Genomic DNA, 26,520 nt, shown 5'->3' on the forward strand with positions numbered 1-26,520 from the left:
GAGAGTAATCACACCAGTGTAAACTTGGGGGAAGAGCTAAGGGAAGTAGTTGCAGTGTGGAAGTTGGAGGGGGATAATGTAACGATTCTTGTGACCACTGACAACGCTAGAAATATTGTAAATGCAGTTGCACTAGCTGGATTGGGACCACAGATAGCATGCTTTGTTCACGTTATTAATCTAGCATCTCAAAAAGCAATGTCAGTGAATCCAATCTATCATCTCCTAGCAAAGATCAGGAAGGTGGTATCCTTCTTTCATGAAAGCACAACTGCAGCACATGTTTTCAAGACAAAACAGGAGATGCTGGAGCTGCCTAACCACAAATTAATCCAAGATGTCCCTGCTAGACAGAATTCAAGCTATGACATGGTTGAGAGATACCTTGAGCAGAAAGTTGTGGTGTATTCTATACTGACTGATCAAACTGTGAGGAAAAATGTCAAAGATATTGTGACTTTGTCTGAAAATGACTTCAGACTAGCAGAGGAAGTTATCAAAGTGTGCAAATCTCTCCAAACTGTCACAACACTGATATGCACTGGGGTTTGCCTCCAGAAAAGAAGTCTGCCATGGCTGAGCTTTTTGGGGAGTTGTTCACGACCCAGGAGCAGGGAACCAAGTCAAAGGTCAAGGTCATAGAGGAGGAGGTGACCTCAATCAGGGAAGTGGACTTTATTCCCCTGGATGCTGATCCACTTACATGGTGGAAGACCAAAGTTAGCAAGGCGCTGTGCCTGGGACCTCTGTACCGAGCTAGAGGGTATTCTCCACAGCGGCTGACATTGTCACAGCAAGCCCATCTGTGCTCATTGTTGATCATGTGGATAGACTAATCTTCTTAAAGAAAAACTGAAAGATCTGATCATTTTTTAAATATTTCTTTCAAGTAACCAGTCTCAAGTGGTCCTATTTTGTTTACGACACTGTTATGTGACTTAATGTTGATATATGCTGCTGGACTATGCACTATTGTGGAAGTTCTGTTTTAAATGACTATTTTATTTCATGTTATAAGGCAGGCACTGCTGTTTTTTGTTGTCTCTTTGTTTCCATATGCTCCTGGGAATTCAAGCTACCCATGTTTACTATTATAATAAATGGAAAATCTAAATACAAATGACACATTTCTCAGGCATTTATTTTGGCGATGTGTCGAAACCGTACCGTTACACCACTGTACCGTATTGTTCCGAACCGTGAGTTTTGTGAACGTTTCACCCCTACTGGCCACAGATGTACTGTATGCCAATGGGAAAGAAGAGCAGGTCCCCTTAGTGGGGCATGACTGCAGCTGCTGTGGTCATAGAAGTATGCGCTACACAAGCACATTTGGAAGAACACAAATTCAGAATGGGTATCAAGATGGGTACACATGCACGCACAGACACGAACAGTGTGAACTGTGCAAACATATACACCAACATTAATTAAACACATCCAGTGTCAGGAGCGTCATAGAAAGTGGACCAAGGCGCAGCGGATTGAGTGCTCATTTTTTACTTTTATTGAACACTTAAACAAAAACAAGAAAACGAACGACAGCTAGACAGTTTTGCAGGCTAACACACAGCAATGCAAAAACAACTTCCCACAAAAGACAGGTGGAAAAAGGGCTACCTAAGTATGGCTCCCAATCAGCGACAACAAAGAACAGTTGTCCCTGATTGAGAGCCATACCAGGCCAAAACACAGAAATACAAAACGTAGATAGGAACATAGAAATAGAAAATATAGAACATATATAAAACCCCGAAACACACAACACAAACACACCCCTGCCACGTCCTGACCAAACTACAATAACAATGCTGACATCCAGCATGTATAATGTAAATGACATCAATCTCCAATTTCATTAAAAAAATATATAATGATCTACAACCACATTTGAATTTTCCCTCACTCTTATCCTTCCTACATCTCCTTCCCTTTTCCTCTCTCCCTCCCTCCCTCCCTCCCTCCCTCCCTCCCTAGTGAATGGCTGAGTATGTACGCCAGCGGCTGTGGGCTTGGCCTGTGCTGGTCCCGTTAGTGAGCGCTGTAACTTAGTGGTCTCCAGAAGCAAAACAGCTTAGAGACAGTAGCCACGCTCCAGCAGGCAGGCAGGCATAAAGACAGACAGAGACAGACAGACAATCAGGGAGGGAGAGAGGCAGAAAGACAGATGGACAGACTTTTGAAAAGCCCCTGAAAGAGTGAGGGGGGGGGCGAGAGAGACTTTGGCAAAAAATGTCAACAGTTTTTCTCTATGTTACACTGGCAGGGTTTGAGGAGGGCAGCTTTGGCAAATCTTCCGTGTGACTCCAGGAGAGAGGGTATGTGTGTGTGTTTGTGTGCGTGCGTGCGTGTCTGTGTGTGTGTCTATGTGTGTGTGTGTGTGTTTGTGTTTGTGTGCGTGCGTGCGTGCATGCCTGTGTGTGTGTGTCTATGTGTGTGTGTGTGGGTGTGTGTGGGTGTGTGTGCATGCCTGCGCGTGCGCGTGTGTGTGGTGGCTGTGCTAACAGGCAAGCAGGGCAGTGTGCCGGGTGGGTCATGCTGGTTTGTGTTGGGCAGCTGCAGTGTGGACTTGGCAGTGGAGAGCTCCTCCAGGGTGCCAGGGAAGGGAAGGCCAGGGCTAGACTGGGGCCAGGAGGAGGGACCAGGGCCTGGGCTACACACAGACACATAGCCCAGAGAATGGAACCTCTATGTGGGACAGCAGCCCTGCAGGAACACCTCAACAGGGAACTCACAGTCAGGGAGGAGTGGGGAGGAGTGGTGAGGGCAGGGGTGAGCCAGTGACGCAGGAAGGACACAAATACAAACACACACACACCTTCTCTCACACTCTCTGTAATACCGGAAAAAAACGGAAAGTACAGATCTCAGGCAGTTGGTGTGGTTGTTGTCTCGCTGTGTGTGTGTGTGTGTGTGTGTGTGTGTGTGTGTGTGTGTGTGTGTGTGTGTGTGTGTGTGCGTACTTGATTTTCTCACTGTGTGCGTGCGTGTGAGTGTGTGCGTGGTTTTGTGACTGTGTGTGTTTGTTCGTGTGCGTGTGTCGCGGGCCGGTGGGCAGCGGTCCCTGTGTGTTTGTCAGGGTAGTGATTAATGACTCCACATCATGATAACATGAGGGAGAGACCCATTCATTCACACAAAGGGCCTCATCGGGCTCCCTCCACAGACAAATACTGGCCCGGAGCACTCACCCTTTGTGCCAGTTAACCTTCCATTTATTTACCCTTGCAACTCCTGTACTCTCTCTCTCTCTCTCTCTCTCTCTCTCTATATATTTTTTTCCTTCTTTCCTTCATTCAACCTCCTTCTCCCCACAGCTCCACTGCAGGTGCCCAAAAGAAGACCAGGACAGGGGGATGGCTGCTGGACTGAAAAGTGTGTGTGTGTATGTGTGTGTGAGCATTCTTGTGTGCATGTTTGTGTGTGTGGACGACATGCACTAATGGTGGATCACAGCATTATACAGCAGCGTACATGCAGTGTAGTAGTGGACACTGCAGAATGCATGTGACATTGATATCTAAACCTCTCTCAGAGCCAGCGACCTACGCACTCACACACACACAGCAGGCTATAAGGCTCCTGATTAATGACAGTCATTTGTCAGGGAGAGGTGGATAAAACAGTGAATATTATCTTTGCGTTAGAGACCGGAACACGTCGCACTCTACCCCCATGTCTTTCATAAGTGGCTGAGCACAGCGGCACGTTAGGACACGCGGACGGGCAGAGAACAGATCTATTCTCATTACATCTCTATTAGGACATCAGCTTCCACTGATCAGGCCCTACATCTTTCTGCCGACAGGGAGGGAGCGGACTGGAGAGAAGAGGGGAGGGGTGGAGAGGAGGAGAGGAACACAAGACACACACTATGCCTTACAATAACATTTAGAGCACCACACTCCTGATATAGAGGATGCATTAATAAAGTCTTGCATTGGCCATCAGAGGAGTGTGTGTGTGTGTGTGTGTGTGTGTGTGTGTGTGTGTGTGTGTGTGTGTGTGTGTGTGTGTGTGTGTGTGACTATGGGGCTGTGATCCTGACCAGTGTTTGTATACGACAAACAGACCGCTGAGTGCTCAGTGAAAGCCGATCACTGGCAGAAAAGCACATAGAAGGAATCTGGGACCAAATGTACATCCCAAATGGTACCCTATTCCCTTATGGGCCCTGGTCAAAAGGAGTGAACTATAAAGGGAATAGGATGCCATCTGGGACGCTGTCATTTAAATATTTAATGTTCCACTTCTAAAGTGCTTAGAGCTGAGACAGAATGACTTGCGAAGGTGTGTCGTTTAATCAAGGAGAACAAATAAGATAGAAACCTGATTACAGGGAATGCATTGAGAGAGATAATGTGTGTGAATAACAGGTTGTTGTGTAAAGAAACGGTAAGAATCTGAGACAAGGAAGGCAAATAAAGAACATTTTCATACTGAAACCAGTCACATGCAAAATGGTGACTGGCACAGGCCTACCACAGTACGAATATGCAGTGTTTGCATACAACTGATTCTCTCACTCTCTCTCTAGACATAATTCTCTCCATACAATACTCATTGACATATATGTTGTCGCACACTCAACATTGAGTTAGTCAACATGAGGTGAAAAGTTCACTGTTCTGTCCTGACCCCAACGTTACCCCTCTTCCTCTGCACCCCCACCCCCATCCCCTGGACCATCATGGGGTAAAACCAACACTCCTCACTATTCCACTTTATGTACCACTTAAAATGGCCCTCAGTAACTCAACACAGTACTAGAGACAAGAGAGGTCCACTGTCTACAAACTAAGTGGTTCTGAATCGGTGGGGGGCCTGTAGTCTTGAAATGGACCTGATAAGTTAAAGACAAGTAAACACTTTCTCAACTCTCATCTCTCTCTCTCTCTCTCTCTCTCTCTCTCTCTCTCTCTCTCTCTCTCTCTCTCTCTCTCTCTCTCTCTCTGACTCTTCTCCTCCCTGGCCATTAAAATCCATTGAGCTCAGTTATTTCCTCATTGAGACAGAAAGAGAACGAGAGAGAGAGGGAGGGAGGGAGAGAGAGCACCACAGTAGGATATATACGCACCTGTCGGTGCTAAATCACCCACCGTGAGCCCATCTTCATGTTGGAGGTTTAATGAACTACCGTCTGCTTTTTATGCCTCTTAAAGCTCGCTGAGTGACCACTTTGTAGTTGTTCTGAAGACGCGACGCTGCCTCGTGCACTAAATCTTCCACGTGCCACCGAGGATAAAATCTCCCTTTATTCATGGGCTATTTACCAGATCCAGATTTATTACCCACATTGTCCTCTAACAAAAGATGCTGCCCCCCCACCCCCCAAGGCAGGCTGGGATAGGGACGAGGGGCTGCCACGGGCGTGGAGGATTCATCCTCATTGGTGGGCTGCCCGCGGGAAGGAAAATAGTCTGTAGTGTCTCTGTCGGATACTGGCACTGGGGACCTCTGTATGCCCTCTCTCAATCAGCACCCTACTACACAGCATGGACAGGGACCTGGCACACACACAATGCACAAGCACACACATACACTCAGATGCATGCAAACACGAATTAACAAACGTGCAAACAAATGAATACACCACACACACACACCACACACACACTGAACTAACACACACAGTTGATAGGAGATACTACGGCAGCACCTGTAGGAATGAGGAAGTGCTCTGACCTCATCATGACCCTAGAGTGTCACCATGGAAACATCCATGCCTTAAACGCCTTGCGGTGTGTCAGCACATGGGTCAGAGTTGAGAGGGCAAAGTTCAGAGAACTCTCCATCCCATCCCAATGATTCCCCCACACCAACTCCTCCTAATACACTGTCTCTGTGTGTGTGTGTGTGTGTGTGTGTGTGTGTGTGTGTGTGTGTGTGTGTGTGTGTGTGTGTGTGTGTGTGTGTGTGTGTTGTGTGTGTGTGTGTGTGTTGTGTGTGTGTGTGTGTGTGTGTGTGTGTGTGTGTGTGTGTGTGTGTGTGTGTGTGTGTGTGTGTGTGTGTGTGTGCGGGTGCATGCTGTGGTGTTTATCTGTAACTCTGTCTGTCTTTCTGTGTGTCTCTGGGTGAGGATGGGACTGCTCATGCCTGTGACAGCACACAGGAGCCTCCAGTTCATGGACTTTAGATGACCCAGTGCTGACCCCGTTGTATTGTGTCTCTCCGTTCCCCTTGAACACCCCACCCCTTTGTGAGTAATGCCCCCCTCCGCTGACTCTTTGTACTCCTCTGTGAGAGCTCTTCCAGGACGGTTTCTCCTTCTCAACTGTCATCACCTATAAACTCCCTCTGCTCATCAGAGATGAACCATGTGGTGTTAAGGAGCTACACAACAAGTCCGTAAGGAGTTACACTCAAATACTTCCCCAGCTCTCTCTCTCTGCACACTTTCTCATTAGCAGCATGAAAGCCCCCGGAAGCGCTGTGCCATGCCGCGTGTGGGCACGGCCTGTGCTTTTATATAAAAAAACGGCAGATTAATTGCAAGGAATTTGATCTCGCTGTAGAACTCTGGGAGTGTTTCTAGTTGCCAAGATAAGGGACACATCAAACGGCCACATGTGTTTGCTTATTTAAAGCCCCGGCAACTGTTATCAGGGCTGGGCAGGACTTAGACTCCACACATCTTGTTGTTTTGCTGTTTTATGCATTTTGTGTTTTTTTTTAAGTCGTGAGTGTATTGAGGAGGAGGAGGTGGGGGTGTGGGGAATAGGTAGGGGCAGTCTTGAGGGGGTAATGAGCGTTCGAAGCCCGCATCTAGGCTGCCTTCTCTTGGAGAGTCCCTGAGATTGGACCCAGGCTAGAGGTTCTGCACTAATATTCACAATATTCCTGCATCTGCTTCGAGGAGCTGGCGACTGAAAACACAGAAAGAGTGGAGCCGTGCCAAACTCCTGTTCTAAACTTCATTCCACCCCTCTCCACCTCTCCTGCTGTAGCCCAGGGACTCTCTCTCTCTTTCTCTTTCTCTTCGGCCAATTTTTTCAGCTTAAGACAGCTTTTTACAGCTTACAGTAATCTCTGTGCCCTGGTCGGCGTGTGCCTGTGCGTGCGCATGCGTATGCACACCCACTCATTCAAGGGTTTTTCGCGATTTTTACTATTTTCTACATTGTAAAATAAGACAACAGAACTATGAAATAGCAGATATGGAATCATGTAGTAACCAAAAAAGTGTTAAACAAATCAAATTCCTTCTTAATGCGTTTGAGCCAATCAGCTGTGTTGTGACAAGGTAGGGGTGGTAAACAGAACATAGCCCTATTTGGTAAAAGACCAAGTCCATATTATGGCAAGAACAGCTCAAATAAGCAAAGAGAAATGACAGTCCCTCATTACTTTAAGACATGAAGGTCAGTCAATACGGAACATTTCAAGAACTTTTAAAGTTTCTTCAAGTGCAGTCGCAAAAACCTTCAAGCGCGATGATGAAACTGGCTCTCATGAGGACCGCCACAGGAAAGGAAGACCCAGAGTTCCCTCTGCTGCAGAGGATACGTTTAATAGAGTTAACTGCACCTCAGATTGCAGCCCACATAAATGCTTCACAGAGTTCAAGTAACAGACACATCTCAACATCAACTCTTCAGAGGAGACGGCATGAATCAGGCCTTCATGGTCGAATTGCTGCAAAGAAAACACTACTAAAGGACACCAATAATAAGAAGAGACTTGCTTGGGCCAAGAAACATGAGCAATGGGCATTAGACCGGTGGAAATCTGTCCTTTGGTCTGATGAGTCCCAATTTGAGATTTTTGGTTCCAGACGCAAAGTAGGTGAATGGATGATCTCTGCATGTGTGGTTCCCACCGTGAAGCATGGAGGAGGTGTGATGGTGTGGGGTGCTTTGCTGGTGACACTGTCTGTGATTAACCTGTTGGGGCTAGGGGGCAGCATTGAGAATTTTGGAAAAAATATGTGCCCATTTTTAACTGCCTCCTACACCAACTCAGAAGCTAGAATATGCATATTATTGTTCAGGTTTGGATAGAACACACCCTAAAGTTTCTAAAACTGTTTGAATGGTGTCTGTGAGTATAACAGAACTCCTATGGCAGGCAAAAATCTGAGAAGGTTTCATGCAGGAAGTGGCCTGTCTGACAAGGAGTCGTTCTTCTTGCCTCTGTTTATTGAAGAGTAAGGATCTTAGCTGTAACGTGACAATTCCTAGGGCTCCAATAGGCTCTCAGAACCCGGGAAAAACCTGAACGATGACGAGGCAGCCTCAGTCTGAAACATATTATCGCCTTTTCCAAGTGTCCCATTAGGTGACAATAGAACTAGGCACGTGCGCGATTCGCCCCCGTGGAGTATTTTCATTCGGCTGTTTAGCTTATTGCAGATTCCCGGTCGGAATATTATCGCTTTTCTACGAGATAAATTGCATAAAAATTGATTTTAAACAGCGGTTGACATGCTTCGAAGTACGGTAATGGAATATTTTGAATTTTTTTGTCACGTTCTGCGCCATGCGCACGACCGTGATTTAGCATTCTGATAGTGTCTAGAACGCAAGAACAAAACGTCGCTGATGGAACATAACGATGGATTATTTGGGACCAAACCTACATTTGTTATTGAAGTAGAAGTCCTGGGAGTGCATTCTGACGAAGAACAGGAAAGGTAAGACCATTTTTCTTATAGGAAATATGATTTTGGTGAAGGCTAATCTTGCCGGGTGTCTAAATAGCTAGCCCGTGATGGCTGGGCTATGTACTTAGAATATTGCAAAATGTGCTTCATCCGAAAAGCTATTTTAAAATCGGACATATCGAGTGCATAGAGGAGTAATGTATCTATAATTCTTAAAATAATTGTTATGCTTTTTGTGAACGTTTATCGTGAGTAATTTAGCAAACTGTTAGTAAATTCCCCGGAAGTTTGCGGGGGGTATGCTTTTTCTGAACGTCACATGCTAATGTAAAAAGCTGGTTTTTGATATAAATATGAACTTGATTGAACAGACATGCATGTATTGTATAACATAATGTCCTAGGTGTGTCATCTGATGAAGATCATAAAAGGTTAGTGCTGCATTTAGCTGTGGTTTGGGTTTTTGTGACATTATATGCTAGCTTGAAAAATGGGTGTCTGATTATTTCTGGCTGGGCACTCTCCTGACATAATCTAATGTTTTGCTTTCGTTGTAAAGCCTTTTTGAAATCGGACAGTGTGGTTAGATTAACGAGAGTCTTGTCTTTAAATAGCTGTAAAATAGTCATATGTTTGAGAAATTGAAGTAATAGTATTTCAAACGTTTCAAAAATCGCGCCACTGGATTTAAGTGGCTGTTACGCAGGTGGGACGAATTCGTCCCACCTGTGCCAGAGAGGTTAATTTTGAATTCAAGGCACACTTAACCAGCATGGCTACCACAGCATTCTGCAGCGATACGCCATCCCATCTAGTTTGCGCTAAGTGGGAGAATCAGTTGTTTTTCAACAGGACAATGACCCAACACACCTCCAGGCTGTGTAAGGGCTATTTGACCAAGAAGGAGAGTGATGGAGTGCTGCATCAGATGACTTGGCCTTCACAATCACCCGACCTCAACCCAATTGAGATGGTTTGGGATGAGTTGGACTGCAGAGTGAAGGAAAAGCAGTCAACAAGTGCTCAGCATATGTGGGAACTCCTTCAAGACTGTTGGAAAAGCATTCCTCATGAAGCTGGTTGAGAGAATGCCAAGAGTGTGCAAAGCTGTCATCAAGGCAAATGGTGGCTACTTTCAAAAATCTGAAATCTGAAATATATTTTGATTTCTTTAACTTCTTTGGTTACTACATGATTCCATATGTGTTATTTCATAGTTTTGATGTTTTCAATATTATTCTACAATGTAGAAAATAGTAAAAATAAAAAATTTGACTGGTACTGTATGCGTGCTAGGGCCTTGTGTGTGTGATGCCAGCCCCCCAGCGAACATGACAATGTGTGTGTGTGTGTAGCGGTGTGTGTGTCCACCACCAGTGTGTGTCCACACTCTCTATATACTCTTCCATAGGCTTCCATGTAGCCTCACAGTCTCCTACTACTGTACATGATGCTGTGGGACAGAGACATAACTGTCTCAGAGGTGTCCCCTCTCCCCCCTTTTTATGAGCCTAATCACACTTATGCCATTTGTCTGGGTGGCGAGGGAGGGAGGGCTGGATTGAGGGGTTGTGTATCAGGGGCAGGCATCCGTGGCGCTCCGCCGGCCGCTGTGGCAGCCACCGCTGATTGTTTCCCTGACGACAGAATGCATCATATCCCCAAAAAACGGATGGAGCTGTCGGCCGGAAAATCCCTTTGTAGCCTTACTGTCAGAGATCATCATAAATAACCATGACATCAGAGAGCTCTTATCTATGGGCCGCCTGCTCGTGATCGATGGCATGGCTACCGCAGTGTAAATAGCTTCTAATGCCCCCATCTTCCCCTTCAAATAGGCCCCCGTTATTTATGACGGCCGTTTGGGTTACCAGTCCGGGCGGTGGACACGATTTATTTTCTTCTTATGGTTGCTTTTGAGTCCGGACCAGAGAGATGGGGTAGAGGGGAGGGGGGGGTGATGGGGGGTGTTAACCCGCCTCCTCCTTTCTACACTGCCCTTCCTTCCTAACCAATTGCTGAGGGAGGGGAGGCTCATCACCAGAGAGGGTGGGTTGGGGAGTGGACCTGGGTGCACCTCGCCCCGCCCTGTGGTAACGACGGGACATCCGTTACCCTGATGACAGTGAGAGTGGCAGGCCTATTTGCACGGCCGGCGGCGTGGAGTGACGGATTGGACAGGGGAGGCGGTTGGAGGCGGCAGGAGAGGTGACAGGCAGCATTTCCATTTGGGTGAAAAATCTGGCCAACGTGGCTAACCTGTCTGTTGTGTGGAGAGACTGAGGTCCACAGGCCCCGGATCCAGCTTGCCACCGCTGCAGTAGGCTGAGACTGCAGCAGGATGAGGCTCCAACAGGCCTGGCCCATGTAGAGAGTCTGATGTACACAGGGCCCAGAACCCAGCACAACCCAGACAACCACACAAAGTAGACTAGAGCTACACCAAGTACAACCTGTTTGCCACAGCCCTGGCCATAGAAATATAATTTCTAGAGCAGACATTCTCATTCAAGTCAATGTTCTGTGATGAGCAGACCGGGGGCCATATCGATTGTTCCCATGAGTGGTCCAATCAAATTGCTGTGGTCTGAGAGGCTTTCTCGCCTCTAGTAATTCTATTTCTATGGCCTAACAACCACACACAGTCCCCCGACCGCTACCACTACCGACCACAAATCTCCCCCATTACCTTCTACAACCCAGAATAACCACAATCTTTCCCAGGCACTTGGTCTTAACAAGGCTGTTCCCTGGCAGTGTATTTCATGGCCATGCACAGTCTCTACTCTCTACTCATTATATTAGAAGAATCCACAGACTTCACACACTGAGGGCTCTGTGGCTCGACTACAACACAGACACACTACTGCTGGTGGATTATGGGAAAAATCCACATTGCACAGCCGCTTGGCAGTGGAGCGTTCTTTCATAGACAGTGGAATAACACACATGACGGTGCCTCATATTCATCATTTAACACAAACACAGCGCTATATGCTAAATAAGCAAGGTTCCCGGGAAAAGTTTTACGCTAAGAGTCCGGGAGTATGGATGAGAGCGCCATTCCAGTAGGGTGGAAAGATAGACAGCTGGGCAGCTGCAGAGAGACGCACCAGTCAGAAGCGGGAGAAAAGTGTTACTTTGCAGAGAGCGAAAACCCAGGGGTTTCTGTGAGAACGACCCAGGAATGTTCATCCTCACGCCTCATTGGTGTTCTCATCGCACAGGCACCGCGGAGATGGGACACCCACACCAGATTTATGGCGGAGTCAGAAGCTTCACAACAGCATCCCAACATGGTCCCCCTGGGGCCTGTTGTAATGTCTTGATCTGTGTCTGAAAGAAAACAGTCATCCCTAACTGGCTGACGCTGCGGTGGAGACGTTGAAGCACTGAGGTAAGATGGAGGTTGGATGGAGGATGGGGGAAATGGGGAGTGGGAGGCCACTTTTGGTGAGGGCATACCTGAAATGTTTTTATTTCTTCAGTTTTGCAGCTAGCTCTATTTATTTTGTTTTGTCTAAGGTAAAATGGTGGCCTCTGTTTGCATGAACGGGATTATCATGAAGAGGGCTGGTCTGGGACATTGAACTGCTGGCTGTTTTTTTAGTTTCTTGAAGTGAAAGTAGGGTGGGGGGTAAAAAATAGGAATCTGTTAGATAAATGAAGACCCACTGGGCACAGTCAGTTTATTTATTTATATTTGGTTGAGTTGTCAACTAACGTGAATTCAACGTGAAATCAACAAAACATTTCACCATGTCATTGGATTGAGGTTAAAAGTTGTGTGAAAGTTGGTTAGAAGTTTGCAAATCCAATTACGTTTCCACACGTTGATTCAATGTCATCACATAGATTTTTTGTGTTGAAATGATGCGAAACAAAGTTTTTGTCCAGTGGGGAGGGCCAAAACGTAGGCACTTTACAGGAGGTAGTCATAGCAATGCTCTCAATTTCTCTCCCTCTTTATTTTTTCTTGCTATGATCTTCTTCCTTCTGTTTGTCACATCTCTTGGACTATCCTTTTCTCCCTCTTAACCTCCCACCCCCCACTCCCTCTCTCTCCTTCTGGTTTGGCCTGCCCTCCCACAGCCCCTCTCGGCAGCATCGCTCATAAACCTCAGCGCTCTCAAATGGAGAGGATCTGTATCTGGCTTGCCCAAAGAAACCCACAAAGGCCTTTTTGTCCCCTGCAGGAACTAGTAGTGGTTCAGGAAGTGTAGGCCTGTCCAGCAGTGCACCAGCCGTGCCAGGCGGTGGGATGATTTATGGCTCCGTGTCCTGGGTAGCAGTTGGACCCTGTCCCGCTGTCACTCAGGGCCAGAGAGGAGTGTGAAAGAGAGGGTCCCCATGGCTCTAAAGAGATTACAATGACTGTCATAATGTGTCTTGGAGGGGAAAGGGAGCGACCATAAAAATGGGCCCGAAGAAAAAGAGGGAACAATCAGAGGCGAGAGAGAGAGAAGAGAGATCCCACAGCTCTGCTCTCTGTCCTTTTCTTTTTTGGTTTTGGCTGATGACAAAGTGTAATCGGCTGAGAAATTGATTTCCGTGTCTCATCCTTGCGGAAGACGTTAACTCATTAGGACTTGACAGGCCTGCGCCAGGACCGGGAGACAACAATTAAGTTCGTTGGATGTGTCAGAAATGGCTGCTGAGTTTTAGTCCGGGGGAGAAATCCTTTCTGACGGATTGGTGCTGACAAAGCAGGCCAATGGGAGGGAGTGGCGTAGCCTCCCCTCCCCTCCCATAGCCTCCCCTCCCCTCCCATAGCCTTCCCTCCCCTCCCATAGCCTCCCCTCCCATAGCCTCCCCTCCCATAGCCTCCCCGAGCCTCCCCTCCCCTCCCATAGCCTCCCCGAGCCTCCCCTCCCCTCCCATAGCTTCCCCGAGCGTCCCCTCCCCTCCCATAGCCTCCCCTCCCCTCCCATAGCCTCCCCGAGCGTCTGTGCGGCCGAGGAACCATCGGGCTCCATTAACCCTTATCTGGGAGTCCTGAGAAACAAAGTCCCACTCAGAATACCTGCTGGAGTCTGGACAGTCCTATTATGGGACTGCACAGGGACACTTGGGAACGTTCCTTTCAAAACGCTGGGGAATCTGTCTCCCAGTCAGTGCATGTCCCTTTTCTTCCTCTAAATCTATCACTGACAATAGACACGCACATCCTTTAACTCGCTCATTGTTTCATTCACTCTGATATTCTCTCTCTCTCACTCTATAACTCTATTGTTCTAGCTCTCTCTCGTTCTCTCCTTTATCCCTCTTGCGCTCTCTCTCGTTCACTCTCTTTTACTCTTCTCTCAACTCAATCACTGTTGCTTTCTCCCTCTCATTCGCCACCTCTCATTTCTCTCACATTCTCGCTCCACCTTCTCAAAATCCTGTTGTTTCTCTCTCTCTCTCCCCCTCTCTCTCTCTCTCTCTCTCTCTCTCTCTCTCTCTCTCTTTCTCTCTCTCTTCCTCTCTTCCCTGCCTTTTGGAGGAGAAACTTTATCTGTCCCACTTTGTCCGCGGATGAGTGGGCTGCATTTATGTGTGGATTGCAGGGTGACTGCCATGTCTAGCCCCAGTCACTTACCTCACACAGAAGTTTAGAAAAGAGTAATGCAAAACACATGAAGATATGCTTGCCGTCTAATCCAATAAGAGTTGGCTTTTTATTGCTTCATTTATTTCTTTAAACAATGAACAATGTTGGATATGAAAAAGATACCGATGTAACAAAGTTAAAATAACATTCCTGAAGTTGAACTGAACGTAAACAAATAGCAAATATAGCTTGGCACAAATGAAACCTGATTCACAGCATATGTACAGTTCACCGCAATATGTTTTTGCTGAGATGATTTCTAAGAAAAGCACAGCTATGAAATAAGGTAGTGTTATTTCAGATCTGACTGGAAGATCCCAACGCTTCCACACACTCACTCAAACGCAGCTACATGGATCCTCATGTGTTAATGGGATCAATGTGTAACGGTAAGAGATAGGCCCTGAGTTAACCTAGAGTAGGGCCCAGAGTTCTTCTTGATCAGGTTATGTGGTCACTGGTAAGGATAAACTCAGGACCCTAATAATATGGTATGGGTCAGAACTGGGTTCAAATACATGTTTATTTGACTATCTGGTATTTAAAACACTTTTTCTGTGTTTTTGAGTATTTTCAAATACACAGCCCAAAACAATTTGAATTGTTATTTGTAAAATCAAAACAGTCTACCAAATCGTACTTAACAGTATTTTCAAATACTTATTTGAAATACTATTTTCAAATAACTGGGGTAAATGCATCACAGTGTATTTGAGAATTTTCAAATATTATTTGAACTGGTATGGGTATATGTCAATATCAAGTTTTGGGTGTTAGTCTTAAGCGATAGCTCTTAGGTGTGCCACAGGGTACCGTATCAATACCCCTTGTGTTTCTTTCTCTCTATGGAGTCTACAACGACTCTCAGAACCCAGGCCACATAAGAGGTGAGGGTAAGCTCACAAATATTGACTTTTCGTCACGCGACTAGGGGGTGTTCTAGTTCAATATTTCTATGTTGGTGTTTTGTATGGTTCCCAAATTGTTGCCTCTAATTGGGGATCATATTTAGGTAGCCATTTTTCCCACCTGTGTTTGTGGGATATTGTTTGTATTGGTGCTTGTGTCACCACGTAGTCACGTTGGGTTGCTTGTTTATTGTTTTGGTTAAAGAAGTTTCACTTTAAATAAATATGTGGAACTCAACAAACGCTGCGCCTTAGTCCGTCTCTTACAACAACCGTGACACTTTTCAATAACTTAGACACGCAATGGCTATCATATGGCTCAAATGAAAGCATTATGCCATAATGGCCCACTGTAAGGGTTAGGACCTCATTACAGCCATCGGGCCTCTGCTTCCTCTCCACGGTGGCAGCTCTCCCGTTGGATCTGCTCCACCGTAATTGGAGGAGCAATATGGAGTAATTGGAAGAGGACTATGGTGTTGCTCGGTGTCAGGGTCTGAATATGCTGGCCTGCCTGCCTGTGTTTTAGCTCTTAACCTGGTAATGAGCTCTCAAACCAGACCCCCACACCCATTAGCCTTTGAACTGGGACAAGGGAGAGAGGGAGCGAGTGAGTCGCACACACATACAGTAACTGACATGGTCACATTACACGCTCACACACACAAACTCATAACACACAGGAACGAGCTACTAGGAGAAAATGACAAACACACACGCATGCACGCACAAACACACACACACTGCTAGGAGAATTCTAGGACATAATAACCATGGAAGAGAGTCTAGCCTAAAAGTCCTGCCTGGCTGTGCCTGGAGCGCCCGTATTTCTCTCTGTTTCTCCCGCTATGCTCTCTTTCTCTCTCTCTCACACACAAACTCTCTCTCTCTCTCTTTCAATCTCCCCCCTCTTTCTCTTTCTCTCCCACCAGGAGACCATTTGGAAACAATCAGCAGTGTGTTTAAAGGGAGCCCCTAGATAAGGTGAGCTGGGTGGACGTATCCCCGCACATAGAATTCATCACCTCGGCTTCCTGTGCGCCCATTTAAGGGTCTCCTCATTTTCACTCCTGTCTGGGTGACTGTGTGTGTGTGAACGTGGGTTTTTGCGATTTAAGGTGTGTGTTTCTGAGTGAGTGTACATGTACTGTATGTGTGTGACAGAGAGAGAGGGTAGTGCACACTGGAAAAAAGGGTGATGTATAGAGACAAAGTGGAGTCGCAATTCAACGGCTCAGACACAAGGCGCATGTGGCAGGGTCTACAGGCAATCACGGACTATAAAAGGAAAACCAGTCACGTCACGGATACTGACGTCTTGCTTCCAGACAAACAAAACACCTTCTTTGCCCGCTTTAAGGATAATACTGTGCCACCGAGGCGGCCCACTACCAAGGTCTGTGGGCTCTCCTTCTCCGTGGCCGACGTGAGTAAGACATTTAAACATGTTAACGCTCGCAAGACTGCCGGCCCAGACGGCATCTCAAGCCATGTCCTCAGAGCATGCGCAGACCAGCTGACTGGTGTGTTTACGGACATATTCTCTCCCTATCCCAGTCTGCTGTCACCACATGCTTCAAGATGGCCACCATTGTTCCTGTACCCAAGAAAGAAAAGGTAACTGAACTAAATGACTATCACCCAGTAGCACTCACTTGTGTCATCATGAAGGGCTTTGAGAGTCAAGGATCATATCACCTCCACCTTACCTGACACCCTAGACCCACTAAGATTTGCATACCGCCCCAACAGGTCCACAGACGATGCAATCGCCATCACACTGCACACTGCCCTATCCCATCTGGACAAGAGGAATACCTATGTAAGAATTCTGTTAATTGACTCCAGCTCAGCATTCAACCCCATAGTACCGTCCAAGCTCATCATTAAGCTAGAGGCCCTGGGTCTCAACCTCGCCCTGTGCAATTGGGTCCTGGGCTTTCTGACAGGCCACCCCCAGGTGAAGGTAGGAAACAACATCTCCACCCCGCTGATCCTCAACACTGGGTCCCCACAATGGTGTGTTCTCAGCCCCCTCCTGTACTCCCTGTTCACCCATGAGAGCGTGGCCATGCACGCCTCTAACTCAATCATCAAGTTTACAGACGACACTACAGTGGTAGGCTTGATTACCAACAACAACGAGAGCCTACAGAGAGGAGGTGAGGGCACTCGGAGTATAGTGTCAGAAAAACAACCTCTCACTCAACGTCAACAAAACAAAGGAGATGATCGTGGACTTCAGGAAACAGCAGAGGGAGCACCTCCCTATCCACATCGACAGGACAGCAGCGGAGAAGGTAGAAAGTTAAGTTCCTCAGCGTACACATCACGGACAAACTGAAATGGTCCACACACACAGACAGTGTGGTAAAGAAGGCGCAACAGTGCCTCTTCAACCTCAGGAGGCTGAAGAAATTTAGCTTGTTACCTAAAACCCACACAAACTTTTACAGATGCACAGATGCAAAGCTCTCCAGAGGGTGGTGCGGTATGCACAATGCATAACCGGGGGCAAACTACCTGCCCTCCAGGACATCTACAGCACCCGATGTCACAGGAAGGCCAAAAAGATCACCAAGGACAACAACCACCCGAGCCACTGCCTGTTCACCCTGCTTCCACCCAGAAGGCGAGGTCAGTACAGGTGCATCAAAGCTGGGACCGAGAGACTGAAAAACAGCTTCTATCTCAAGGCTATCAGACTGTTAAACAGCCATCACTAACACAGAGAGGCGGCTGCCAACATACAGACTTGAAATCACCCTTTCATAAATGGATCACTAGTCACTTTAATAATGCCACTTTAATAATGTTTACATTTCTTGCATTACTCATCTCATATGTATATACTGTATTTTATAACGCCCCGCACCATCCACACCCTCCTTCACCTGGCATCTTGCCTATGCCGCTCTGTCATTGTCAATCCATATATTTATATGTATATATTCTTATTCCTTTACTTAGATTTGTGTGTATTAGGTAGTTGTTGTGGAATTGTTAGATTACATGTTGGATATTGCTGCACTGTCGGAACTAGAAGCACAAGCATTTTGCTACACTCGCAATAACTTCTGCTAACCATGTGTATGTGACCTATAACATTTGATTTGATTTGATTTAATGCTAGGGGAGACAGAGAAGAAAGTTAGGGAGGTGTGTGATCTTAAAGACCCTCATACAGATGTGCCACCACATCCTATCTGAGCAGAGACATACTGCAAAAACAGCTGGTGACAGTAGACTTAAATGTAAATGTAAATGTAATAAAGCATGTCTTATAGCATGTCTTACAAGTCAGTATTACTATTTATACTAAGTTCCTAAGATACGAGCTAATGGCACCTGTTTTTAGAATCAACCAACTGAGATTGGTTGTACCTATAGAGACACGACGTAGACAAACGTATAGACAGACATAGGTCATTGTGTTTGACTTAAGCTCTGTGCATTTCCTTTGGCCTTTCTATAGGATATGTTGCGCTGCCTAGTATGGGGCATCCGGTGTGCAGACACTTGTCTGGCCTGAGTGGGCTGGCCTTGTCTGGCTTGGAGTGCCCCCCCCCCAACTTCCTCCTCCCCTCCCCCCCTCTCTATTGTAGCCTTTCTACCAGGTGAACCCCCCCCCCCCCGCCCCAGCCACCCAAACACGTCACCCTATTCTCCAGAGATCTAATAAGGTCTGTGACCCCTGACCCCTCAGGCTACCCGTCCCGCACCATACTTCACCTGGCATTGTTGTCGTGGGTCTACCTTCCTCTGGCTGGGCCACTGATGCCTGTCTTTGTCCTGCTGCAATTCACTCTGACCCTGTTCAATTAGTTAACCTAGCTTCCCCTCCCTGCTGAGATACCACAGCCAGACAGAGAGAGGGAGAGAGAGGGGAGGAGAGGAGGAGAAGGAGGGAGGAGAGGGCTAGGAAGAGAGGGGGGAAATTGTTAATTTGTAAAGTTATTTTTTTCTCTTGGACTAAAAGAGAGAAGAGTGGCCTAGAGACAAGACTGTTGGAATGTGAGCTCGGTGCTCTCGTGGAGTGGAATTCTCTCTCTTTCTCTTTCTCTTTCCGTCTCTCTCTTTTGAATGTGGCTCGCCTTTCCTCGCTCCTCTCACACGAGATTAGAACGTCAATAATAACAGTCCTCTCCCCCCAAGCTACCCTTCCACCACCACCAAACACGACAGATTAGACCAAAGAAAGGGATTACTAATCAAATGAGAGGGAGTGAGAAAGACCCCCAACCTCTCTTTTTTTGTCTTTTTGTTTTGAATAGACACCATCTCTCCAAGACAATCGACCTCCAGTCACATTGGAGGGAAGCTCATAGCCCCAAAAGGGGGCAGAGTGGACAATGGCATGCATGCAGATGCAGACACACACACGCACACACGCACACACGCACACAAACTGTAAACACACACACACGCACCACAGGGCCTGTTTAAGAAGATGGAGCACACTCCAAGTAAACCGGGAAGGGTGCTGTGTGCCCCCACCTGTAGCAGAGGCAGACCTGGAGCTGGTGGATAGGTGGAGAATGCAGGGATGGATGATGTTGGTAATGTGTTCTGCCTGGTAGAGGCTGAAGCTAGGACTTGGACTGGGGACTGCGGCAGGGTCTGGAGATGGGGCTGGAGCTGGAGCTGGGGCTGAGGCACTGAAGCTGGGGCTGAATTAGTGCTGTAAGCTGATTAGGGTGGCTGGGCACACCTCTATTTCCCCCAACAGTAAGTGGGTTGGTGGAGGGGGGGGAGGGTGAAGAGGGTCCCTGTACACAGAGGGCCACAGTCACAGTCATGCTGCAGGCTGCACTGGAACAATGGAGCCCCCTTCCCTCACTAACACACTCAGCGCACAAACACACGCATGCACACACACACGTACACGGACACACACCCTTCCTAAGACCAGGAAACAGAGCCAGGTTTCATTTGCAAGCTTAACTCTCATTACAAGTAGGTGTCTGTGGGATAACGAGGCCTCTATAAACAAGATGTGTGTGTTCATGTTCAACCTCAACATCCAGGTTCTGAGAAGGATGGGGGGATGGAGGGATGGAGGGATGGAGAGAGGGAGGGAGGGATATATTGATGGATGGAAGGATTGATGGATGGGGGCTGTTAGGTCACCACTGACTCCAGTACACTGGCTACTGGATTGTGACCCGACATTCTGCCTCTCTCTACACGCCACCACAGATTTCAATTCACTTTTTTGTCCACTTTGCAATTCATTAACGCTATAGGCGGCAACGGTCATTGGAACTCGGAGTGCATCTTATAACTGTAAACACGACGACACCAGTTAGCAATCATTTAGTGGGAGTAGTAAGGGAAGTTGAAAATGTGCTGTAATGATTTCACTGCTGTTGAATTAAGACTACGACAATACACTGATACTTTGTTTTCAGATCGTTCCCAAGGCCAGGCCACCTTACTTGGAATTTGTAAGTACTTGTGTGTGAGAGAGAGAGTCTCAGAGTGTGTGTTCATTGAAAGCTGGTGAATGACAGAGAGGTTTATCCCTCCCCAGTGGCTTCAGGCTCTCTACGCTGCAGTGTGGGTTCATCTCTGGGACAGTCAAAGAGGCTGGGGCCAGCGGATTAAGGGTCCCTTTGGGTGGGAGTGAGACTCTTTTGGCTTCTTTCTCCCCCGGTGACAGAGGTGACAGGCCGTCGGAGACACAGGACAGGGGGACAGTTAGGAGACATCTGCATTCATTCAAGACAACGGCTTATCCGCGCAGAAAAAACACGCCCTCTCTGGCCCGCCCCTCTCCTCCTGGACCCAACCTGTCTAAAGCTCTACCTCCCTCCCTTCTCTCCTCCTGAACCCAACCTGCCTAAAGCTCTACCTCCCTCCCTTCTCTCCTCCTGAACCCAACCTGCCTAAAGCTCTACCTCCCTCCCTTCTCTCCTCCTGAACCCAACCTGCCTAAAGCTCTACCTCCCTCCCTTCTCTCCTCCTGAACCCAACCTGCCTAAAGCTCTACCTCCCTCCCTTCTCTCCTCCTGAACCCAACCTGCCTAAAGCTCTACCTCCCTCCCTTCTCTCCTCCTGAACCCAACCTGCCTAAAGCTCTACCTCCCTCCCTTCTCTCCTCCTGGACCCAACCTGCCTAAAGCTCTACCTCCCTCCCTTCTCGCCTCCTGAACCCAACCTGCCTAAAGCTCTACCTCCCTTCCTCCTCTCCTCCTGAATCCAACCTGCCTAAAGCTCTACCTCCCTCCCTTCTCGCCTCCTGAACCCAACCTGCCTAAAGCTCTACCTCCCTCCCTTCTCTCCTCCTGAACCCAACCTGCCTAAAGCTCTACCTCCCTCCCTTCTCGCCTCCTGAACCCAACCTGCCTAAAGCTCTACCTCCCTCCCTTCTCTCCTCCTGGACCCAACCTGCCTAAAGCTCTACCTCCCTCCCTTCTCTCCTCCTGAACCCAACCTGCCTAAAGCTCTACCTCCCTTCCTCCTCTCCTCCTGAATCCAACCTGCCTAAAGCTCTACCTCCCTCCCTTCTCGCCTCCTGAACCCAACCTGCCTAAAGCTCTACCTCCCTCCCTTCTCTCCTCCTGAACCCAACCTGCCTAAAGCTCTACCTCCCTCCCTTCTCTCCTCCTGAATCCAACCTGCCTAATGCTCTACCTCCCTCCCTTCTCTCCTCCTGAACCCAACCTGCCTAAAGCTCTACCTCCCTCCCTTCTCGCCTCCTGAACCCAACCTGCCTAAAGCTCTACCTCCCTCCCTTCTCTCCTCCTGAACCCAACCTGCCTAAAGCTCTACCTCCCTCCCTTCTCTCCTCCTGAACCCAACCTGCCTAAAGCTCTACCTCCCTCCCTTCTCTCCTCCTGAACCCAACCTGCCTAAAGCTCTACCTCCCTCCCTTCTCTCCTCCTGAACCCAACCTGCCTAAAGCTCTACCTCCCTCCCTTCTCTCCTCCTGAACCCAACCTGCCTAAAGCTCTACCTCCCTCCCTTCTCTCCTCCTGAACCCAACCTGCCTAAAGCTCTACCTCCCTCCCTTCTCTCCTCCTGGACCCAACCTGCCTAAAGCTCTACCTCCCTCCCTTCTCTCCTCCTGAACCCAACCTGCCTAAAGCTCTACCTCCCTTCCTCCTCTCCTCCTGAATCCAACCTGCCTAAAGCTCTACCTCCCTCCCTTCTCGCCTCCTGAACCCAACCTGCCTAAAGCTCTACCTCCCTCCCTTCTCTCCTCCTGAACCCAACCTGCCTAAAGCTCTACCTCCCTCCCTTCTCGCCTCCTGAACCCAACCTGCCTAAAGCTCTACCTCCCTCCCTTCTCTCCTCCTGGACCCAACCTGCCTAAAGCTCTACCTCCCTCCCTTCTCTCCTCCTGAACCCAACCTGCCTAAAGCTCTACCTCCCTTCCTCCTCTCCTCCTGAATCCAACCTGCCTAAAGCTCTACCTCCCTCGCTTCTCGCCTCCTGAACCCAACCTGCCTAAAGCTCTACCTCCCTCCCTTCTCTCCTCCTGAACCCAACCTGCCTAAAGCTCTACCTCCCTCCCTTCTCTCCTCCTGAATCCAACCTGCCTAATGCTCTACCTCCCTCCCTTCTCTCCTCCTGAACCCAACCTGCCTAAAGCTCTACCTCCCTCCCTTCTCGCCTCCTGAACCCAACCTGCCTAAAGCTCTACCTCCCTCCCTTCTCTCCTCCTGAACCCAACCTGCCTAAAGCTCTACCTCCCTCCCTTCTCTTCTCCTGAACCCAACCTGCCTAAAGCTCTACCTCCCTCCCTTCTCTCCTCCTGAATCCAACCTGCCTAAAGCTCTACCTCCCTCCCTTCTCTCCTCCTGAACCCAACCTGCCTAAAGCTCTACCTCCCTCCCTTCTCGCCTCCTGAACCCAACCTGCCTAAAGCTCTACCTCCCTCCCTTCTCTCCTCCTGAACCCAACCTGCCTAAAGCTCTACCTCCCTCCCTTCTCTCCTCCTGAACCCAACCTGCCTAAAGCTCTACCTCCCTCCTGCCCTCCTTAGTCATGTCTGTCTGCCGGTCTTGATGTGGTATCTGAATGGTATCTGAATGACAACCAGCAGAGAGGCTCCACGCACCTCCTCCCCTCCTTACTGTGCCCTGTGCTGGATAGCAGGCCCAGACCAGACCAGCACACCTAATCCTCCACTCCCCATTCACCCAGTACTTCTAATCTCCACCACACCACCCACCCTCCTCCCACCCCCCACTCAAGAGATGCACAAAGGCCCTGAGTCCACCCCCCCCCAAACCCAACCCCCCTGCCCCGCCCAGTGTGATGAAGCGGACCCGTAAACCGTGGGCCAGTGTGATGAAGCGGACCCGTAAACCGTGGGCCAGAAGCGGGAGGCAGTGGGTGAACCCCAGTGAAAACTCATTGAGTTGGAGGATAACTCTTTCTCTCACTGGGCCGTCTCTCTCATTGTTGCTGATGGGGTGTGCTGAGGAGGACGGACACAAACAGTGTTTGAATTTCAATGTGCCCCATGGCTCAAGAAAAGAAAGGCGAATATGGACTAGTTGTGAGTATCCAGGCGGAAAAGGATCACCGCGTGAAAAAGTAACATTCAATTGCTTCGGGAAAAAGTATGTCCCTCATCCTATTATTGTCCCCATATAATACAGACACAATTTATGTTACAATAATATATGTGATCTACTTCTATAATACCAGCATTACATACATTATAGCTATACTTATGTATTTTTAAGCTATCAGTGATAAACCTGATAAAATCCAACAGTAATACCGAAAAATAACATTCCAATGTAATAGGGAGGCAACACATGCTGATCCTTGGTCTGTCAGACAACAGGTTAGTTAGTTTTGTTAGTTAATAGATCAACCCTTGATAACACCCTCACCCTTCCCCCCTCACCTCTCCCCCGCTGTTTCCACTAAATGGTGCTTGTTCCAGTCCTCGGCTGAGCAGGTCTTGAGTCGACTTTTGTGAGATCTCATTGAGGAGGGAGAGACGATGGAGGCCTGCTGCTGGTTCTAATGAAGACTACCAGGTCAAATACAAATACACCCTTTCTCTCTTTCTCTCTTTCTCTCTTTCTCTCTCTTTCTCTCTTTCTTTCTTTCTCTCTTTCTTTCTTTCTTTCTCTCTTTCTTTCTTTCTTTCTTTCTTTCTTTCTTTCTTTCTTTCTTTCTTTCCTTTCTTTCTTTCTTTCTTTCTTCTTTCTTTCTTTCTTTCTTTCTTTCTTTCTTTCTTTCTTTCTTTGGAGCATGGTTCTCTAAAACTCTCTCTCTTTATTCTTTCTTCTCTCATGTCCTCTAGTTGTTATTAAATTGACATCCAGAAGAAGCCTGTATACAGTACAAAAACACACTCTCCATTTTGTTTGAAATGAAACAGTGTAAAACAAGCAGAGTTTTTTTTAAAAGAGGAAAATATCGTAAAGCTCCTGTGAACAAGGTATATATCCGTCGTGCAACCACATAGAAAAGTATACAACGCATGTACGCGCTCACACACACACACACACCTGGTCTGACTGGTTGGGCTTGTTGTGCCCTCAGTGAAAAGCAGGAGGACCTCCAGCCCTCACAACCACATTGGCTGTCTTTTATTTACTGAAGCTATCTTACCCATAACTCCCCATTCCTGTAATCATAAAGCATCTCTGCTATAACTCACTATATTCCTTTATGAATAATGCCCAAATTTATGGTGATGGCGTGGAGTGCTGGCCTCCCTGGTGACAAACTTCCCCCGGTCTGTCATGGGCCCGGGCGGCGGGCGCTCACGGCCCTCCATCACTCGCTCAAGATGGGCGCTACCCCTTTATCGCTCCCTGGTCGGTGACATCACCCCGGCACGCCGCGCAGAATTGATGATGAAAGCAAACAGATCTATCTTAACTCACATTTACCGAATCAATTATTTTTATTTTTTTACAGACACTCTTGCTTATTGGCATATTGACGGTTTGCGCGCGCGCGATGGAGCGAGGCTTTCTATGGAGGGGGACTTAACGCCGTTTACCATATTTAATGCAGGGATGTCATCACTGAAATCCGTTCTGAATAATGTGGCATTTCATCATAAATTCTTTACAACTTATTTACTTAATGGAAAGAGTTATGGGCCGCTGTCAGTGAAGTAATTAAACATAATGATACAGTGCTGCCTCCTCGGCCATCCCATCTTTTCTCCCATAATCCTCAGCTCCTTTTAAATACATATTATTCAAGCTCCCCATAAATTACCAGTGGATTAAAATTCATGAAACCTTTTTCCTTTATTTCCTTCCCTGGGAAAAAAAAAGACAGAGCCCAAGAGCTTGTTCAACCAGCCGTAAATCTCTCTCTGGGAGAGACAGATACTTTAAAAAATAATCTTCAAACCCAATGTTAGCTAAATTTATATTTTTTTAAATTCAATGAGGGAGAGAGAGAGAGGATTTCATTTCGCTATTAGGGCAATCGATGTGCTGAGTCTCATGGTAGCAGTAAATAATGAACAAAAAGTTACTGCTTGGAACAGAAACGTACGGTGGGAGTGAAACCATTTATTGGTCCTGTTGGAACCAAACCCACTCAGTTAGACCTGATGGTTGATGATGCAAGTCTAACCATGACCACCGTTCCACCATCCATACCAAATCCAAACCCAAACTATTTATATAGACCAGAGATGATATTCTACAAACACTGAGGAGTCAGCTAGCGTAAAATTGGGCTTAAGGGTTGGGAGACTTCTGTAGGTTATCATAGTTTACCAGTGTTAGATCATCTTTTTTATTTTGTCTACACCATTGATTTTATTAATCAAAAAGGCATTTATGCTATCTAGTGTTTGATCGTTTGATTGTTAGTTAGTTAGTTAGTTAGTTAACCAGTAGATAGTCATGCATGGTGTTGCTAGTGCTGTCTTACAGAAGGACAAAGACATCCGAGTGTTTTCGCAGGAGTAGGAGGTCTCTCATCCCGAAATGGGAGGAGAGGATCTGTTTAGGGGGATCTCAATTAGACTGATACCCTTATGACCTCAACCTTTTCCCCCCTCCCCCTCATATCCCCCTGCGTAAAATGAGACATGGGCTTACACAGACAGAGGCTGCACCTGACTTCCTAACCTCTGACCTTGTCCTGTGACCCCTGCCTTCGATTGTGCGCCAATATTGCAATTGGCTGATGGCCGCTGTAGGTCTTTAACTGGGGCTAAAGACAGGATTTATAGCTTTTAATTTTAATTGAGTTAAGAGCATAGAGAGCAGACCGCAGAGGGGCTGCCTGGGGGGCGCTGTCTGTTACCCCTTTGGACTGGGCTGAGGTGAGATCACCTCACACCTCACATCACTCAGCAACAAACGCCACAGCAATCCCAGAGACCAACATAGAGGCAGAGACAAAGTTAACAGAAGAACTAAGACCCGCTCCCCTCCCTCCATCCCTCCCTCTGTAACAGAGAACAGAGAGAA

The 26,520-nt window shown here is 47.6% G+C and overlaps 1 protein-coding gene across 14 annotated transcripts in view; it reads right to left on the bottom strand.

Moving 5' to 3' along the window:
* The window catches only part of LOC115163229 (histone-lysine N-methyltransferase MECOM), a 189,881-nt gene that overhangs the window by 93,599 nt on the left and 69,762 nt on the right, over positions 1-26,520 (bottom strand). The window lies entirely within an intron of this gene.

Source organism: Salmo trutta, chromosome 26 (genome assembly GCF_901001165.1).
Source record: "Salmo trutta chromosome 26, fSalTru1.1, whole genome shotgun sequence".
NCBI classification, from domain to species: Eukaryota; Metazoa; Chordata; class Actinopteri; order Salmoniformes; family Salmonidae; genus Salmo; species Salmo trutta.